This window comes from Elephantulus edwardii, unplaced genomic scaffold, assembly GCF_000299155.1.
Source record: "Elephantulus edwardii isolate Elephantulus edwardi_28Jun2011 unplaced genomic scaffold, EleEdw1.0 scaffold00045, whole genome shotgun sequence".
NCBI lineage: Eukaryota > Metazoa > Chordata > Mammalia > Macroscelidea > Macroscelididae > Elephantulus > Elephantulus edwardii.
In genome coordinates this window covers 12,102,508-12,109,165 of record NW_006399795.1, presented here as the reverse complement: position 1 = coordinate 12,109,165, position 6,658 = coordinate 12,102,508, and the positions used below count along the sequence as shown (strand labels likewise).

General features: G+C 47.3%; 1 pseudogene; it reads right to left on the bottom strand.

The window, feature by feature from the left end:
• Positions 1 to 202: 202 nt before the first annotated feature.
• On the bottom strand, positions 203 to 3,295 carry LOC102875370 (annotated as a pseudogene).
• Positions 3,296 to 6,658: the final 3,363 nt, after the last annotated feature.

Below are 6,658 nucleotides of genomic sequence, written 5' to 3'. Positions count from 1 at the left end.
TCCCAGGAAAACCTTGAGAGCTAAAGGTTAGGTTCACTGAAACACTGAGGTGTTTACAGGTCCTCTCACCTTGGCCAGAGCATCACAGGGGAAACATTCCTCTCCCCTAAGAAATGGAAGATGGCGCCCAGCAGGCCTTACTGCTGCCACATGCCCATCTGGTTTGCCAAGTGCTGCCCCGGCCTCTCTCCCTGGCCCTGAACTAGATGGAGGAGCTCATCTCTGAACACTTCCCTTCCTGGTTGGCATGGTGGGGCTTGTAATGCCACTGACCCAGGCCTCTCTTTGCCTCTGCAGTATCCTCAGGCTCTGGTCTGTATCTTTGACTCTGGGAGCCCAGGTGGGGAGATACTGTGTCCACACTGCATGGGAGGTAGAGAATGAAGGTGACTTTTTATCCCTGCCACCCCTCACCATTTTTTTCCCTTCTTCTCTGGGGCACCTACCTCAAAGCTCAGTTCCCCAAAGAGGCAGGCAGGCGGGCAAGCAGGCAAGCAAGGCTAAAGCTCAGGCTGGGGAGTGGGTGGAGGTAGGACAGCCCTGGGCTTGCAGCCCTTCAGTTTGGTGTTTCCTCCCTCCCTTGATGTTGCACTTTCCCCGGTCACCGGTGACGTGGGCCCCTGGCACAAGGAGGGAGCAGTGGGGTGGGGGAGCAGAGGAAGAAGCACCCTGTACCCTTTGGCCCACCCACAAAGCTGGGGGTGTTTCTCCCTGGAGCAGAGGAAATGGAACATCCCCACGAGCCTGGGCCCATCCCCTGGGACAGGGGTAAGGAAGAAATGGAGGAAGGAAGCTCCACCAGCAGCTACACAGCAGGACACAACAGGGAAAGGGCTCTGGTAGAAAACACACTGGACAGTAAGGGGGAAGAAAGAAGCAGAGAGGAGACTAAATGCACTGGAAAGAAGGAGCCTTACACTGACTTTGACCCCAAACTAGCCAAAATTGGAGGAGCCCAGGCAGTGAGACTGTGCTTAAAGCACTCAGGAGCCATCGCAGGCCTGTTTCTAGGGAAACAGACTGGAGGACCATACTCTAGGGAAGGGCTGGGGACAAGACTGCTCAGAGGTGATAGCAGAGCCACTGTCAGGGCCAGGCAGGTGGGAGTAGCAGCTATTGATACTCAGCAGGTCATCCAAAGGAAAGGACAGCAGTGGGGGGGAAAGGCCCAGCTCCCCTGTCTGCCCAAGGCCTCCTGAGGGAAGAGGGGTATTGTGTAGGGTGCCCCACACAGAACTCTCAGCACCAGCAGGTTTTTGTTTTTTTTTTTCTATAATTATATTTTATTAATTTTCATAAACATTTACAGAGATTTTGGGCTTCCACTCATTCATTGTTGCACTATTCTCTCTACCCTCCTCCCAGTTTGTTCTTGTCCAAATGCCACAGTGCTTGTCAAAGCCAGTTCTGATTAATCTTCTTTGTCAGTGTATCCTTTGCCATTCCCTATCACTCCTCCCTGAGAGAGACTTCACCCTGAGTCATAAGGAAAAGGGGACGGCGTATTCTCTTAGCTACTTCCTGCTGAAAAGGGACGCTGTGGGTTTCAGGGTGAAGATCTTCTCTCACTACTCTAAAGGGCCCCTTTGGCAGTAGGAAACACATAGACTATTATGGAGATTGATTTTGGAATTCAGATGCACTCTTATTGATTGTGCTTGGCTGTACATGTACATATCCTTCAAGATGTATCATGGGGGTGTTGCAACCTAGAAGACACAAATTTGACTAACAAGTTATAAGTACATGAGTCCAAAAATTATGGAAAAGTAAAAGAAAAGATTCTTTCATTGTTTTACAAACCCTCCCCCAGGTCCCCTCCACCATGTAGCCCTCGCTCTAGTCTCCTGTGATGACAGAAATACCTAGTTATATATCTCTTTTAAAGAGTTTTCTCCCTCCTCTGCTTCAGTGCAGTATACATTATTGAACCCATCTTACTCAGTGTCTCCCTATCCCCAAGGACAGTCCCATTCTACAACAGTGGCATCATGTAATATTTGTCCTTTTGTGACTGGGATATTTCACTCAGCATAATGTTCTCCAGAGTCAACCATTTTGAATAATATTGCATGAGTTCCTTGTTTTTTAATGCAGCATAGTATTCCATTGTGCGAATATACCACAGCTTCTCTAGCCATTCGTTTGTTGATGGGCACTTAGGTTGTTTCCAACTCCTTGCTATTGTGAACAAAGCTGCAATGAACATGGGTGTGCATATATCTGCTTGGATGTCAGCTATGGTCTCTTCAGGGTATATAACATATCAGATAAGGGACTTATACCCAGAATTTATGAAATACTTGAGCACCACAACAAGATAAAGGTAAATAATCCAATAGAAAAATGGGCACAGGATATGAACAGGCACTTCACCGAAGACGACATTCAGATGGCTAACAAACACATGAAGAAATGCTCAAAATCCCTAGCCCTAAGAGAGATGCAAATTAAAACAACTATGAGATATCATTTCACCCCAGTCAAAATAGCAACATTTAACAGAACAGCAAGCAACAAATGCTGGCGAGGTTGTGGAGAAACTGGAACCCTGATTCACTGTTGGTGGGAGCGTAAAATGGTGCAACCCCTGTGGAAAGCAGTATGGCGCTTTCTCAAAAAGTTGCAAATAGAGATACCATTTGACCCAGCAATTCCACTACTGGGAATATACCAGCAGGTTTTTGAAGAGGTTACTGGGCCCTCAGGTTTGCCCTCTTCCTCCTCCAGCTCAGCTAGTGCCAGCTCATGGCTGGCACGTGTCTGGAGCCCGTCCAGCTCCTTCCAATGGGCCTGCAGCACCAGCTCCGTCAGACTCTTTAATGTTGAGGTTGGTGCAGGCACTTGTTTCATAGAAGTCCATGCCGTACTCCCTAGCCAGCTGCTGCCCTTGCTCTCTTCCCACCTGTCGTTTCTGTTCTTCATCAGCCTTATTCCCTATGAGGATCTTCTGGACACCTTCTGGTGCATACTCATCCACATCACTGACCCACTTCATGATGTGCTGGTAAGAGCGCTCGCTGCTAATGTCATAGACCAAGAATATTCCCTGGGCCCGTCGATAGTACTGCTTTGTGATGGTCTGATACCTCTCCTGCCCAGCCGTGTCCCAGATCTGTAACCGCACTTTAATGCCATCTACTTCTATGGTCTTCATCTTAAAGTCAACACCGATGGTGGAGATGTGAGAGGAGTGGAACTCGTTGTCGGTGAAGCGGCACAGCAGGCAGGTCTTGCCCACTCCGGAGTCCCCGATCAGCAGCAGCCGGAACAGCACATCGTACTGCTTTGCCATGGCTGGGGCCCGAGGGGGTCGTGGGGGCTGCGGGCTCGGCCGCTGTCATCGCGGCACGCCCCCCCACCCCACCCCCCGGGACGCCGTGGGCAGCGAGAAGGAAGCAGGCGGCCCCGCACGGCCTCGCCCGCGCGCTCGCTAGCAATGGTCTTTTAAACAGCTTCATATGTAGGCAAAAATCTGGACAATTAAAAAGGAAGATAGAAAAAGAACAGGTACATTTGAATGGCACATTTGAATTGTGATATTGGCGAAGAATACTAAAATGCTAAATAGATGCTAAAAAAAAAGCACGAATCACTCTTAGTAGATGCTATGGATGGATGGATGTATCCTTTTCTACTTCCCCTAGAAAATGTGTTGAAAATCCTAACCTGTCTGATTACAGTCCATGGAATATACTATGGACTTCCAACAGAACATACAAATCTACCTTGAAGGACATACAACCAGTGCACAAGGACAAAGAAACTTCACCTCACTTATTTTGCTCGTATTTTCAGGAGGTAGCAATATTTAAAGAGAGACATCACGCTGAAAAAGGTAAAGGGCTAGTGGAAGAGGACTCTTAACCAGAACGATTGAGGCAGCCACAAGCATAACGGGCGGGAGTATGACAGAGATCGATCGTGAAGAGGGTGCAGGGTAGGGTGCGGGTCAGATCTGGTTTATAGGGTCTCTGGAGTCATAGTTGACTCAGTGGCACTTTGCAATCACGAACACAACATGATTGTGGTTTTAATTCCACGTAAGAAAGTGCTTCCTGTTATGTTTCAGACGCAAGATTGCTATAGAACGTGTCTGGAGTTCATCTCTTACAAGAGATGAAAGGAGCCGCAAAGATGGGAGAAGAGAGAACCCAACACCACATGAAGATCAATGAGGAGACAAGGAAGGAGTAAGGGCTTTTGCCCAGATGAGAGAGAGAGAGAGAGAGAAAGAGGAAGAGAGAGAGAGAGGTCTCCAAGAGCCTGCACCCTGAATTTGGGCCGCTAACCTTAAATCTGAGACAGTGATTATCTCTCTGTGAAATCCACGCACTTGAGATATTTCTGTTTAGCAACACGAGATCATTAAGGCAGACAAAATATGGCCAGAACAGTCCTGAGGAGTAGGATAAGACTTCATTTGCTTCCCTTGGACAAGTCATCAGGAAAGAGCTGTTGCTAGAAGTGGACAGCGTGGTTGGTCAAGCAGAGGGAGCGAAAATGAAGGACACTCTTTCTGAGACGGATTGACATGGGAAGCCTCAACGAGAGACCCCGCGGATCAGCAGCCATGGAGGCAGCACAGGATCAGGATGAGTCCTGAGCAACCAACAGCAACAACAGCCAATGAAATGACCACTGAGGGGCACAAGACAGATGAGCGGACAGATTAGGGGAGAGGTACACACATTCTCTCAAGCTCAAAGGACTGACTTCTGTTCTTTTCAGGGATAGACAAAGGCAGACCAATGAGCCACCGTGTCACTGAGGCAGCTAGGGAAGTCTGAGAGAGGACAGAGTGACCAGCAGAGCCACCGCGATTGCTGTGACTATGCGAGCGCCTTCTGTGAGGACATTCTATTAACTGAAACTCTCTTGTGTGTGCAACAAAGAATCGAGGTCATTTCTTATTTTGTGCAACTCAGGACAAGGAAGCAGTCAATCTATGTGACCCAAGAATGGGGAGAGGAACAGGAGAAGGGGCATAATGCATCTTCTTATCTTAAACATCAAGGCCTGGGATGGAGTGGGGGGAAGGAGAGAGATGTGAAAGGCCAATCTTCCCTCAGTTCTCTCCAGGAGGGAGAAGAGATGAAGGGACCGGACTGGGTGTCAAACTCTTAGATGAGGTTACAGTGGATTATAAACAAAGCACAGACTACATTGTCACCCACGTTTTCAATCCTTTCAAGCCTGGAGGAAGGGAATCACTTTTTCACACCCTGAGAAAACAAGACAGATGCCATAAAAACCATCTGGGTAACAACTTCATTGTATTAAAGCAAATAAATGAGGGGCCTGTGTTGTGTCGCCTCCAAATATTTTGCATGCATGTCCCATCTTTTACCCACGGAGCTACAAATGCTTTATGGATAATGGTTGTTATAAAAATGATGAATTGCTTAGGTGGATTCTTTCTTTAAAAAAATTAACAGGAAGATCATCGGCAGACTTCGTTTCCTGAAGGGATACAGGCACAGAAAATGACAACTGGCTTATCCGACTTTGCCAGGTGTCTTTTTCCCCCCCTTTTCTTTTCTTCACAGCCATTGCCCCCACCTCCTTGTTTGGTTTGGTTTTGTTTCTGAACAAAGATCTTTGCAAGCACCAACATCTCTAGATTTGCAGAAAATTAATTCTGTAGATGATGTGGAAACGATAGCCTATAAAGTTAATGAGATATTACTGAAGGCTGGATAAACAATTAGCAGTATTAGCTGCGAAGATAAACCAGGACCTGTTGCCATCGAACAGCACTGCAACTAATTAAATTGAAAATTACAGCACAAGCGTGTGAAAACAAAGGCAAATGGAATGGGGGGGGTGAGAATTAACAGAGCTAATATTGCAAAGGAAACACTGTTATTAAAAATGGGTAGGAGGGTAGCGGTATGTGAGCCATCCGTTTTCCCTTCCTCCGTCTCCAGTTAGATTTTCTTCTCAGCTTTGAATGTCCCTGGTACTCTTAATTCCAGCATCTGTTTCTGGTCACTCCACAGGTCTCCTGAGATTTCAAGTTTGCATCTTCTTCCCGTGTGCATCACCTGCAGAGTTGCCTCGTCCACCCAAGTAAAGGAGTCTCTTCCTGACCCTGGAGACCATCTACCAAGTCCCTGAAGCATGAAATTGGCTTCCTTGTTTCTGAGTGTGAAGAGCTATAGACCTTCCCGGCGAACATTAGCTGCATCTCAAATCTCAGTATTCTGTGTTAGATTCAGGAAACCTCCAGCATCTCAGGCCTGTGATGCTCCATTTTCCCTTTGGGAGTTGTAATTTTTAATAAACAGCCATTCTTATGTGCTCGTCTTAGAGGAGCATGGACATCTCAAGAAGCCTGGTAGAAATGGATACAGACATGGCCTCAGAGACCTGGGTAGGGAGTTGGCTGGTTTCTATATCGCCCTATCACTTGGTGACGGTAGAGGAGAGCTTAGACAAGCAGACTTACCCTTGTGAGATGCAATGTTGGCCATAGCAAAAGCAGTGGAGGAGAAAGGAAACCGATCATCTGTGTTGTGTGCATCTAGGACTCTGATATTACCTCTACCTGTATTTGCTTGTGTGGCATCTCTGTGTGTATTGAGTGACCACACGATTGCCTTGCTTACATGATGGCAGGGAACCACGTGATGTAATGTATCCCCTTAAAAACAAT